The sequence below is a fragment of the Bombina bombina genome, chromosome 8 (genome assembly GCF_027579735.1).
Source record: "Bombina bombina isolate aBomBom1 chromosome 8, aBomBom1.pri, whole genome shotgun sequence".
Lineage (NCBI taxonomy): Eukaryota > Metazoa > Chordata > Amphibia > Anura > Bombinatoridae > Bombina > Bombina bombina.
The window spans coordinates 5906776-5920304 of record NC_069506.1 but is presented as its reverse complement, the minus strand read 5'-3'; the positions used below and the strand labels follow the sequence as shown (position 1 = coordinate 5920304).

At 40.5% G+C, this 13529-nt stretch overlaps 1 protein-coding gene across 2 annotated transcripts in view; it reads right to left on the bottom strand.

Moving 5' to 3' along the window:
- ALG9 (ALG9 alpha-1,2-mannosyltransferase) overlaps positions 1–13529 on the bottom strand; it is a gene marked incomplete at its 5' end in the record, with an annotated part of 288641 nt that overhangs the window by 198004 nt on the left and 77108 nt on the right.

The window sequence follows — 13529 nt, the reverse complement described above, 5'->3', positions numbered from 1 at the left end:
ACATAAGCTAGGTTGAAGGTCCAAGGTGCTACTAGTGCATCTACTAGAGTCGCCTTGGGATCCCTGGATCTGGACCCGTAGCAAGGAACCTTGAAGTTCTGACGAAACGCCATCAGATCCATGTCTGGAATGCCCCATAATTGAGTTAGTTGGGCAAAGATCTCCGGGTGGAGTTCCCACTCCCCCGGATGGAATGTCTGACGACTCAGATAATCCGCTTCCCAGTTTTCCACACCTGGGATGTGGATCGCAAATAGGTGGCAGGAGTGATCCTCCGCCCATTGAATTATTTTGGTCACTTCTTTCATCGCCAGGGAACTCCTTGTTCCCCCCTGATGATTGATATACGCAACGGTCGTCATGTTGTCTGATTGGAATCTTATGAATCTGGCCTTTGCTAGCTGAGGCCAAGCCCTGAGAGCATTGAAGATCGCTCTTAGTTCCAGAATGTTTATCGGGAGAAGAGAATCTTCCCGAGACCATAGTCCCTGAGCTTTCAGGGATTCCCAGACCGCGCCCCAGCCCACTAGACTGGCGTTGGTCGTGACAATGACCCATTCTGGTCTGCGGAAGCTCATTCCCTGGGATAGATGGTCCAGGGTCAGCCACCAACGGAGTGAATCTCTGGTCTTCTGATCTACTTGAATCATTGGAGACAAGTCTGTATAGTCCCCATTCCACTGTTTGAGCATGCACAGTTGCAATGGTCTTAGATGAATTCGTGCAAAAGGAACTATGTCCATTGCTGCAACCATCAACCCTACTACTTCCATGCACTGCGCTATGGAAGGACGTGGAACAGAATGAAGAACTTGACAAGTGCTTAGAAGTTTTGACTTTCTGACCTCTGTCAGAAAAATCCTAATTTCTAAGGAATCTATTATTGTTCCCAAGAAGGGAACTCTTGTTGACGGAGACAGAGAACTTTTTTCTATGTTCACCTTCCATCCGTGTGATCTGAGAAATGCCAGAACGATGTCTGTATGAGCCTTTGCTTTTGACAGGGACGACGCTTGTATTAGAATGTCGTCCAAGTAATGTACTACTGCAATGCCCCTCGGTCTTAGAACCGTTAGAAGGGACCCTAGTACCTTTGTGAAAATCCTTGGAGCAGTGGCTAACCCGAATGGGAGGGCCACAAATTGGAAATGTTTGTCCAGAAAGGCGAACCTTAGGAACTGATGTTCTTTGTGGATAGGAATATGTAGGTACGCATCCTTTAGATCCACGGTAGTCATAAATTGACCTTCCTGGATAGTGGGTAGAATCGTTCGAATGGTTTCCATCTTGAACGATGGTACCCTGAGAAATTTGTTTAGGATCTTCAAATCCAAAATTGGTCTGAAAGTTCCCTCTTTTTTGGGAACTACGAACAGATTTGAATAAAATCCCATTCCTTGTTCCTTTATTGGAACTGGGTGTATCACTCCCATCTTTAACAGGTCTTCTACACAATGTAAGAACGCCTGTCTCTTTATTTGGTTTAAGGATAAGTGAGAAATGTGGAACCTTCCCCTTGGGGGTAGTTCCCTGAATTCCAGAAGATAAACCTGAGAAAACATAATTTATGTAAGAACTTACCTGATAAATTCATTTCTTTCATATTAACAAGAGTCCATGAGCTAGTGACGTATGGGATATACATTCCTACCAGGAGGGGCAAAGTTTCCCAAACCTTAAAATGCCTATAAATACACCCCTCACCACACCCACAAATCAGTTTAACGAATAGCCAAGAAGTGGGGTGATAAGAAAAAAGTGCGAAGCATATAAAATAAGGAATTGGAATAATTGTGCTTTATACAAAAAAATCATAACCACCACAAAAAAGGGTGGGCCTCATGGACTCTTGTTAATATGAAAGAAATGAATTTATCAGGTAAGTTCTTACATAAATTATGTTTTCTTTCATGTAATTAACAAGAGTCCATGAGCTAGTGACGTATGGGATAATGAATACCCAAGATGTGGATCTTTCCACACAAGAGTCACTAGAGAGGGAGGGATAAAATAAAGACAGCCAATTCCTGCTGAAAATAATCCACACCCAAAATAAAGTTTAATGAAAAACATAAGCAGAAGATTCAAACCGAAACCACTGCCTGAAGTACCTTTCTACCAAAAACTGCTTCAGAAGAAGAGAATACATCAAAATGGTAGAATTTAGTAAAAGTATGCAAAGAGGACCAAGTCGCTGCTTTGCAAATCTGATCAACTGAAGCTTCATTCCTAAACGCCCAGGAAGTAGAAACTGACCTAGTAGAATGAGCTGTAATCCTCTGAGGCGGAGTCTTACCCGATTTAACATAGGCAAGATGAATTAAAGATTTCAACCAGGATGCCAAAGAAATGGCAGAAGCTTTCTGGCCTTTTCTAGAACCAGAAAAGATGACAAATAGACTAGAAGTCTTTCGGAAAGATTTAGTAGCTTCAACATAATATTTCAAAGCTCTAACAACATCCAAAGAATGTAACGATTTCTCCTTAGAATTCTTAGGATTAGGACATAATGAAGGAACCACGATTTCTCTACTAATGTTGTTGGAATTCACAACCTTAGGTAAAAATTCAAAAGAAGTTCGCAACACCGCCTTATCCTGATGAAAAATCAGAAAAGGAGACTCACAAGAAAGAGCAGATAATTCAGAAACTCTTCTGGCAGAAGAGATGGCCAAAAGGAACAAAACTTTCCAAGAAAGCAATTTAATGTCCAATGAATGCATAGGTTCAAACGGAGGAGCTTGAAGAGCTCCCAGAACCAAATTCAAACTCCATGGAGGAGAAATTGACTTAATGACAGGTTTTATACGAACCAAAGCTTGTACAAAACAATGAATATCAGGAAGAATAGCAATCTTTCTGTGAAAAAGAACAGAAAGAGCAGAGATTTGTCCTTTCAAGGAACTTGCGGACAAACCCTTATCTAAACCATCCTGAAGAAATTGTAATATTCTCGGAATTCTAAAAGAATACCAAGAAAAATGATGAGTAAGACACCAAGAAATATAAGTCTTCCAGACTCTATAATATATCTCTCTAGATACAGATTTACGAGCCTGTAACATAGTATCAATCACAGAGTCAGAGAAACCTCTTTGACTAAGAATCAAGCGTTCAATCTCCATACCTTTAAATTTAAGGATTTCAGATCCGGATGGAAAAAAGGACCTTGCGACAGAAGGTCTGGTCTTAACGGAAGAGTCCATGGTTGGCAAGATGCCATCCGGACAAGATCCGCATACCAAAACCTGTGAGGCCATGCCGGAGCTATTAGCAGAACAAACGAGCATTCCCTCAGAATCTTGGAGATTACTCTTGGAAGAAGAACTAGAGGCGGAAAGATATAGGCAGGATGATACTTCCAAGGAAGTGATAATGCATCCACTGCCTCCGCCTGAGGATCCCGGGATCTGGACAGATACCTGGGAAGTTTCTTGTTTAGATGAGAGGCCATCAGATCTATCTCTGGAAGCCCCCACATTTGAACAATCTGAAGAAATACCTCTGGGTGAAGAGACCATTCGCCCGGATGCAACGTTTGGCGACTGAGATAATCCGCTTCCCAATTGTCTACACCCGGGATATGAACCGCAGAGATTAGACAGGAGCTGGATTCCGCCCAAACCAAAATTCGAGATACTTCTTTCATAGCCAGAGGACTGTGAGTCCCTCCTTGATGATTGATGTATGCCACAGTTGTGACATTGTCTGTCTGAAAACAAATGAACGATTCTCTCTTCAGAAGAGGCCAAAACTGAAGAGCTCTGAAAATTGCACGGAGTTCCAAAATATTGATCGGTAATCTCACCTCCTGAGATTCCCAAACTCCCTGTGCCTTCAGAGATCCCCACACAGCTCCCCAACCTGTAAGACTTGCATCTGTTGAAATTACAGTCCAGGTCGGAAGAACAAAAGAAGCCCCCTGAATTAAACGATGGTGATCTGTCCACCACGTTAGAGAGTGTCGAACAATCGGTTTTAAAGATATTAATTGAGATATCTTCGTGTAATCCCTGCACCATTGGTTCAGCATACAAAGCTGAAGAGGTCGCATGTGAAAACGAGCAAAGGGGATCGCGTCCGATGCAGCAGTCATAAGACCTAGAATTTCCATGCATAAGGCTACCGAAGGGAATGATTGTGACTGAAGGTTTCGACAAGCTGTAATCAATTTTAGACGTCTCTTGTCTGTTAAAGACAGAGTCATGGACACTGAATCTATCTGGAAACCCAGAAAGGTTACCCTTGTTTGAGGAATCAAAGAACTTTTTGGTAAATTGATCCTCCAACCATGATCTTGAAGAAACAACACAAGTCGATTCGTATGAGACTCTGCTAAATGTAAAGACTGAGCAAGTACCAAGATATCGTCCAAATAAGGAAATACCACAATACCCTGTTCTCTGATTACAGACAGAAGGGCACCGAGAATCTTTGTGAAAATTCTTGGAGCTGTAGCAAGGCCAAACGGTAGAGCCACAAATTGGTAATGCTTGTCTAGAAAAGAGAATCTCAGGAACTGAAAATGATCTGGATGAATCGGAATATGCAGATATGCATCCTGTAAATCTATTGTGGACATATAATTCCCTTGCTGAACAAAAGGCAATATAGTCCTTACAGTTACCATCTTGAACGTTGGTATCCTTACATAATGATTCAATATTTTTAGATCCAGAACTGGTCTGAAGGAATTCTCCTTCTTTGGTACAATGAAGAGATTTGAATAAAACCCCATCCCCTGTTCCGGAACTGGAACTGGCATAATTACTCCAGCCAACTCTAGATCTGAAACACAATTCAGAAATGCTTGAGCTTTCACTGGATTTACTGGGACACGGGAAAGAAAAAATCTCTTTGCAGGAGGTCTCATCTTGAAACCAATTCTGTACCCTTCTGAAACAATGCTCTGAATCCAAAGATTGTGAACAGAATTGATCCAAATTTCTTTGAAAAAACGTAACCTGCCCCCTACCAGCTGAACTGGAATGAGGGCCGTACCTTCATGTGAACTTAGAAGCAGGCTTTGCCTTTCTAGCAGGCTTGGATTTATTCCAGACTGGAGATGGTTTCCAAACTGAAACTGCTCCTGAGGACGAAGGATCAGGCTTTTGTTCTTTGTTGAAACGAAAGGAACGAAAACGATTGTTAGCCCTGTTTTTACCTTTAGATTTTTTATCCTGTGGTAAAAAAGTTCCTTTCCCACCAGTAACAGTTGAAATAATAGAATCCAACTGAGAACCAAATAATTTGTTTCCCTGGAAAGAAATGGAAAGTAGAGTTGATTTAGAAGCCATATCAGCATTCCAAGTCTTAAGCCATAAAGCTCTTCTGGCTAAGATAGCTAGAGACATAAACCTAACATCAACTCTAATAATATCAAAAATGGCATCACAGATAAAATTATTAGCATGCTGAAGAAGAATAATAATATCATGAGAATCACGATTTGCTACTTGTTGCGCTAGGGTTTCCAACCAAAAAGTTGAAGCTGCAGCAACATCAGCCAATGATATAGCAGGTCTAAGAAGATTACCTGAACACAGATAAGCTTTTCTTAGAAAAGATTCAATTTTTCTATCTAAAGGATCCTTAAACGAGGTACCATCTGACGTAGGAATGGTAGTACGTTTAGCAAGGGTAGAAATAGCCCCATCAACTTTAGGGATTTTGTCCCAAAATTCTAACCTGTCAGGCGGAACAGGATATAATTGCTTAAAACGTTTAGAAGGAGTAAATGAATTACCCAATTTATCCCATTCTTTGGAAATCACTGCAGAAATAGCATTAGGAACAGGAAAAACTTCTGGAATAACCGCAGGAGCTTTAAAAACCTTATCCAAACGTATAGAATTAGTATCAAGAGGACTAGAATCCTCTATTTCTAAAGCAATTAGTACTTCTTTAAGTAAAGAGCGAATAAATTCCATCTTAAATAAATATGAAGATTTATCAGCATCAATCTCTGAGATAGAATCCTCTGAACCAGAAGAGTCCAAAGAATCAGAATGATGGTGTTCATTTAAAAATTCATCTGTAGAGAGAGAAGATTTAAAAGACTTTTTACGTTTACTAGAAGGAGAAATAACAGACAAAGCCTTCTTTATGGATTCAGAAACAAAATCTCTTATGTTATCAGGAACATTCTGCACCTTAGATGTTGAGGGAACTGCAACAGGCAATGGTACATTACTAAAGGAAATATTATCTGCTTTAACAAGTTTGTCATGACAATTATTACAAACAACAGCTGGAGGAATAGCTACCAAAAATTTACAGCAGATACACTTAGCTTTGGTAGATCCAGCAGGCAGTGATTTTCCTGTAGTATCTTCTGGCTCAGATGCAACGTGAGACATCTTGCAATATGTAAGAGAAAAAACAACATATAAAGCAAAATAGATCAAATTCCTTATAAGACAGTTTCAGGAATGGGAAAGAATGCCAAATATCAAGCTTCTAGCAACCAGAAGCAAATGAAAAATGAGACTGAAATAATGTGGAGACAAAAGCGACGCCCATATTTTTTAGCGCCAAATAAGACGCCCACATTATTTGGCGCCTAAATGCTTTTGGCGCCAAAAATGACGCCACATCCGGAACGCCGACATTTTTGGCGCAAAATAACATCAAAAAATGACGTAACTTCCGGCGACACGTATGACGCCGGAAACGGAAAAGAATTTTTGCGCCAAAAAAGTCCGCGCCAAGAATGACGCAATAAAATGAAGCATTTTCAGCCCCCGCGAGCCTAACAGCTCAAATTTTTGAGGTAAGAAAAATATGATAATTCAATGCATAATCCCAAATATGAAACTGACTGTCTGAAAATAAGGAAAGTTGAACATTCTGAGTCAAGGCAAATAAATGTTTGAATACATATATTTAGAACTTTATAAATAAAGTGCCCAACCATAGCTTAGAGTGTCACAGAAAATAAGACTTACCCCAGGACACTCATCTACATGTTTGTAGAAAGCCAAACCAGTACTGAAACGAGAATCAGTAGAGGTAATGGTAAATATAAGAGTATATCGTCGATCTGAAAAGGGAAGTAAGAGATGAACCTCTACGACCGATAACAGAGAACCTTATGAAATAGACCCCATAGAAGGAGATCACTGCATTCAATAGGCAATACTCTCTTCACATCCCTCTGACATTCACTGCACGCTGAGAGGAAAACCGGGCTCCAACTTGCTGCGGAGCGCATATCAACGTAGAATCTAGCACAAACTTACTTCACCACCTCCCTTGGAGGCAAAGTTTGTAAAACTGATTTGTGGGTGTGGTGAGGGGTGTATTTATAGGCATTTTAAGGTTTGGGAAACTTTGCCCCTCCTGGTAGGAATGTATATCCCATACGTCACTAGCTCATGGACTCTTGTTAATTACATGAAAGAAACTATTTCTAGTGCTCAGGGATCCTGAACATCTCTTGCCCAAGCCTGAGCAAAGAGAGAGAGTCTGCCCCCTACTAGATCCGGTCCCGGATCGGGGGCTAATCCTTCATGCTGTTTTGTTAGCAGCAGCAGGCTTCTTGGCCTGCTTACCCTTGTTCCAGCCTTGCATCGGTTTCCAGGCTGGTTTGGGTTGTGAGGCATTACCCTCTTGCTTAGAGGATGCAGAATTAGAGGCCGGTCCGTTCCTGAAATTGCGAAAGGAACGAAAATTAGACTTATTCTTGGCCTTGAAAGGCCTATCTTGTGGAAGGGCGTGGCCCTTTCCCCCAGTGATGTCTGAGATAATCTCTTTCAATTCTGGTCCAAATAGAGTTTTACCTTTGAAAGGGATGTTAACTTGCTGACCAAGACTTTAGCCAAAGCGCTCTGCGCGCCACGATTGCAAACCCTGAATTTTTCGCCGCTAATCTAGCTAATTGCAAAGCGGCATCTCAAATAAAAGAGTTAGCCAACTTAAGTGCGTGAACTCTGTCCATAACCTCCTCATATGGAGTCTCTCTACTGAGCGACTTTTCTACTTCCTCGAACCAGAACCACTCTGCTGTAGTGACAGGAACAATGCACGAAATGGGTTGTAGAAGGTAACCTTGCTGTACAAAAATCTTTTGTAATAATTTTTTATCCATAGGATCTTTGAAAGCACAACTATCCTCGATAGGAATAGTAGTGCGCTTGTTTAGAGTAGAAACTGCCCCCTCGACCTTAGGGACTGTCTGCCATAAGTCCTTTCTGGGGTCGACCATAGGAAATAATTTCTTAAATATAGGAGGGGGAACAAAAGGTATGCCGGGCTTCTCCCACTCCTTATTCACTATGTCCGCCACCCGCTTGGGTATAGGAAAAGCGTCGGGGTGCACCAGAACCTCTAGGAACTTGTCCATCTTGCATAATTTCTCTGGAATGACCAAGTTGTCACAATCATCCAGAGTAGATAGCACCTCCTTAAGCAGTGCGCGGAGATGTTCTAATTTAAATTTAAATGTCACAACATCAGGTTCAGCTTGTTGAGAAATTTTTCCTGAATCTGAAATTTCCCCATCTGACAAAACCTCCCTCATGGCCACTTCAGATTGGTGTGAGGGTATGACAGAACAATTATCATCAGCGCCCTCCTGCTCTTCATTGTTTAAAACAGAGCAATCGCGCTTTCTCTGATATGTAGGCATTTTGGATAAAATATTTGCTATGGAGTTATCCATTACAGCCGTCAATTGTTGCATGGTAATAAGCATTGGCGCGCTAGATGTACTAGGGGCCTCCTGCGTGGGCAAAACTGGTGTAGACACAGTAGGAGATGATGTAGTATCATGTTTACTCCCCTCATCTGAGGAATCATCTTGGGCAATTTCATTATCTGTGGCAGTACTGTCCTTACTTTGTTTGGACGCTATGGCACAATTATCACACAAATTTAAATGGGGAGACACATTGGCTTTCATACATATAGAACAAAGCTTATCCAAAGGCACAGACATGTTAAACAGGCTTAAACTTGTCAATAAAGCACAAAAAACGTTTTAAAACAAAACCGTTACTGTCTCTTTAAATTTTAAACAGAAAACACTTTATTACTGAATATGTGAAAAAGTATGAAGGAATTGTTAAAAAATTACCAAAATTTCACCACAGTGTCTTAAAGCATTAAGAGTATTGCACACCAATTTTCAGAGCTTTAACCCTTAAAATAACGGAACCGGAGCCGTTTACAAATTTAACCCCTATACAGTCCCAGCTATAGCCTTTGCTGTGACCTAACCAAGCCCAGAGGGGAATACGATACCAAGTGACGCCTTCTAGAAACTTTTCCAGCTACTTTCAGATCCTCACACATGCGTCTGCATGTCTTGCTCTCAAAAAACAACTGCGCAGTAATGGCGCGAAAATGAGGCTCAGCCTACAACTGGGAAGGCCCCCCTGACTGGAAAAGGTGTCTAACATAGTGCCTGCCGTTAAAAAACGTTCCCCAAGTTTATAAATGAGAATTATCAGCATAAACATGTATAAAATGCCCAAATAAAGCAATCGATTTAGCCCATAAAAGTGTCTACCAGTTTTATAGCCCATATTAAGCCCTTTATTCTGTTTGCTTGACTAAGAAAATGGCTTACCGGTCCCCATGAGGGGAAATGACAGCCTTCCAGCATTACATGGTCTTGTTAGAAATATGGCTAGTCATACCTTAAGCAGAAAAGTCTGCTAACTGTTTCCCCCAACTGAAGTTACTTCATCTCAACAGTCCTATGTGGAAACAGCAATCGATTTTAGTTACTGTCTGCTAAAATCATCTTCCTCTCACAAACAGAACTCTTCATCCTTTTCTGTTTCAGAGTAAATAGTACATACCAGCACTATTTTAAAATAACAAACACTTGATAGAAGAATAAAAAACTACATTTAAACACCAAAAAACTCTTAACCATCTCCGTGGAGATGTTGCCTGTGCAACGGCAAAGAGAATGACTGGGGTGGGCGGAGCTTAGGAGGGACTATGTGGCCAGCTTTGCTGGGACTCTTTGCCATTTCCTGTTGGGGAAGAGATATTCCCACAAGTAAGGATGACGCCGTGGACCGGACACACCAATGTTGGAGAAATATTTGCTATGGAGTTATCCATTACAGCCGTCAATTGTTGCATGGTAATAAGCATTGGCGCGCTAGAAGTACTAGGGGCCTTCTGCGTGGGCAAAACTGGCGTAGACACAGAAGGAGATGATGTAGAACCATGTCTACTCCCTTCATCTGAGGAATCATCTTGGGCAATTTCATTATTTGTGGCAGTACTGTCCTTACTTTGTTTGGATGCTATGGCACAATTATCACACAATTTTGAAGGGGGAGACACATTGGCTTTCATACATATAGAACATAGCTTATCTGAAGGCACAGACATGTTAAACAGGCTTAAACTTGTCAATAAAGCACAAAAACCGTTTTAAAACAAAACCGTTACTGTCTCTTTAAATTTTAAACAGAAAACACTTTATTACTGAATATGTGAAAAAATATGAAGGAATAGTTCAAAATTTACCAAAATTTCACCACAGTGTCTTAAAGCATTAAAAGTATTGCACACCAATTTTCAGAGCTTTAACCCTTAAAATAACGAAACCGGAGCAGGTTACAGATTTAACCCCTATACAGTCCCAGCTACAGCCTTTGCTGTGACTTTACCAAGCCCAGAGGGGAATACGATACCAAATTACGCCTTATAGGAACTTTTCCAACTACTCTCAGGTCCTCACACATGCATCTGCATGTCTTGTACTCAAAAACAACTGCGCAGTAAAGGCGCGAAAATGAGGCTCAGCCTACAACTGGGAAGGCCCTTCCTGACTGGAAAAGGTGTCTAACATAGTGCCTGACGTTAAAAAACGTTCCCCAAGTTTATAAATGTGAAATACCAGCATAAACATGTATAAAATGCCCAAATAAAGCAATCGATTTTGCCCATAAAAGTGTCTACCAGTTTTATAGCCCATATTAAGCCCTTTATTCTGTTTGAGACTAAGAAAATGGCTTACCGGTCCCCATGAGGGGAAATGACAGCCTTCCAGCATTACATAGTCTTGTTAGAAATATGGCTAGTCATACCTTAAGCAGAAAAGTCTGCAAACTGTTCCCCCCAACTGAAGTTATTTCATCTCAACAGTCCTATGTGGAAACAGCAACCGATTTTAGTTACTGTCTGCTAAAATCATCTTCCTCTCACAAACAGAATTCTTCATCTCTTTCTGTTTCAGAGTAAATAGTACATACCAGCACTATTTTAAAATAACAAACTCTTGATAGTAGAATAAAAAAAACGACAACTAAACACCACATACTCTTAACCATCTCCGTGGAGATGTTGCCTGTGCAACGGCAAAGAGAATGACTGGGGTGGGCGGAGCCTAGGAGGGACTATATGGCCAGCTTTGCTGGGACTCTTTGCCATTTCCTGTTGGGGAAGAGATATTCCCACAAGTAAGGATGACGCCGTGGACCGGACACACCAATGTTGGAGAAATATACATATGAGGATCACACAAATGCAAACCACTGACCACTAACACACAAACAGCTATAGGGTTCTACTTCCTTATGCGATTACCAGCAAACTTTCTAAAGACCACCAAGAGTCAACATGGATATAATTTGCAGGGGGGGGGGTGGAATCTGAATCATTGTTCAAATAGCTGGTTTCAGCGTCTGCAGTTTAGTCTCAGGCTGATAAACCATAAAGTACCATTAACTTATAATATAGACAATAAAATGTCACTGATGGAACCAGTCAGTATAAAGCATTACATGTACAGGTCACGTACTTACTTGACTAATACAAATATCCCCTGATAAGTCTGAAGGCAAATAACAATACAAGAATCAGGCGCCCAGTTCCTCAAAAGTATGTCACTTAATGTAGATGTGAAGTGACAATAGCCGGTTTCACCATATAGTGAGAGAAAACAGAGAGATCCATACTTTATTCCTTCAGATAGGATAATCCCATTAAGTGAGTGGTGTCCAGTATGGTAGTCTGCTGCTGCCCATAAAAGTGGGTGTGTATTTTCCAAACGGCACCCAAACAGAATGGAGCTGAAACAAGAAAAGGAAAGACAGGCGCAGCCCGACTCAAGTGTAAAGGATTTAATAAGTAAGCGCACACACACATAAATGGCAACTTACAAGATTAAAAAATTAAAAAAGCACATCAATGACACTGCATCAGTGTAATTCACCCTGAGAAGTAGCGATATCCAACGTGCATTGGTTGTTAGCGTGTCCACCACCTCAGTCGAGGTATTACCAAGTCTGGGGATTTGAGCCGTGACCAGTCGATGGAAAATCACAGGGGTAATGCAGAGACACTGCGTGATAGTTCAAAGTTCTCTATGCGCGTTTCGTCTGAAAGCAATCAGACTTTTTCAAGAGAGTTGATCACAGGTGTATGGCAAGAGTTCCTAACCGGCTTATAAAAGGGGCCACAGTGTCAATTTCCTGTTTAGTACTAGCCAATGGAAGTGCTTAAAAAACGGCCATAAATTCATATGTAACAATATGATACAAATGTAGCATGACATGTCAAAGGATGATAGCACAATAGATATAAAATATGAGTACAAAAAGATGTATTAGTACATTTAAAAATGCAGCTATATACTAGTCCAGCTAGCATCTAAGCTAAAAGTATGAATATCATCCTGGGTGAGTATTTAAAGAGAAAACCATAAATAGAGTATAATATAGTATAATGGTAATTTGATAAAAATGCTAAGAACACCGACTAATATTGGTGATAGCATAAATCTTTTTGTGGGAAATACGTTAGTATGGTTAGAGCAAAAATAAGGCACTAAAAGAGCTAAAGAAGTACTCCCAATTGAAAGAAAAATAACAAAATATGCGTAAAAGTATAAGGAATATATATATATATATATATATAAAAATAAAAATAATAATAAAAAAATATAAATGAATAAAAAATAAATACTAAAAAATACAATTTGAAAATGAACTATTAGTACCCACTCGGGTTACATAAAGGCCTGTAAGTCTAGTTCCATATTTAGGCCTTGCGGATGCATGGAGCCTAGTGTGTAAATCCAATAGGATTCTCTACGTCTTAAAGTAATTAACCTGTTGGAAAATTATTAGGAATCCAATCTATAATTTTAATATTCAAACTGTCAGGATTCATATGATGATAGTTCCGAATATGTTCAGGGACGCTGTGTGTTTTAAGACCTGCCTTGATGTTATTGACATGTTCATTGAATCTTGTTCGTATATTTCTTTTTGTCCTACCTATGTAAATAGAATTGCAACTGCAGCTTAAGCAGTGGACCACGTAAGTAGTGCTGCAGTTGCATTTATATTTCATCTTGAAGTTCTTTGTTTGGCTGTAGTTATAAAAAGTGTCCCCTGTATGTACGGAGCTACACATTCCGCATTTGTATGTACCTGGTTTCTGTGTGAGCCATGTGATGACATTTTTCTCCTCTGAGGTTTTGCGGAGTTTTGTGGGTGCTAACATGTTCTGAAGACGTTAGGGTAGGGGGCAGACAAAAACCAGTGGCACAGTGCTGT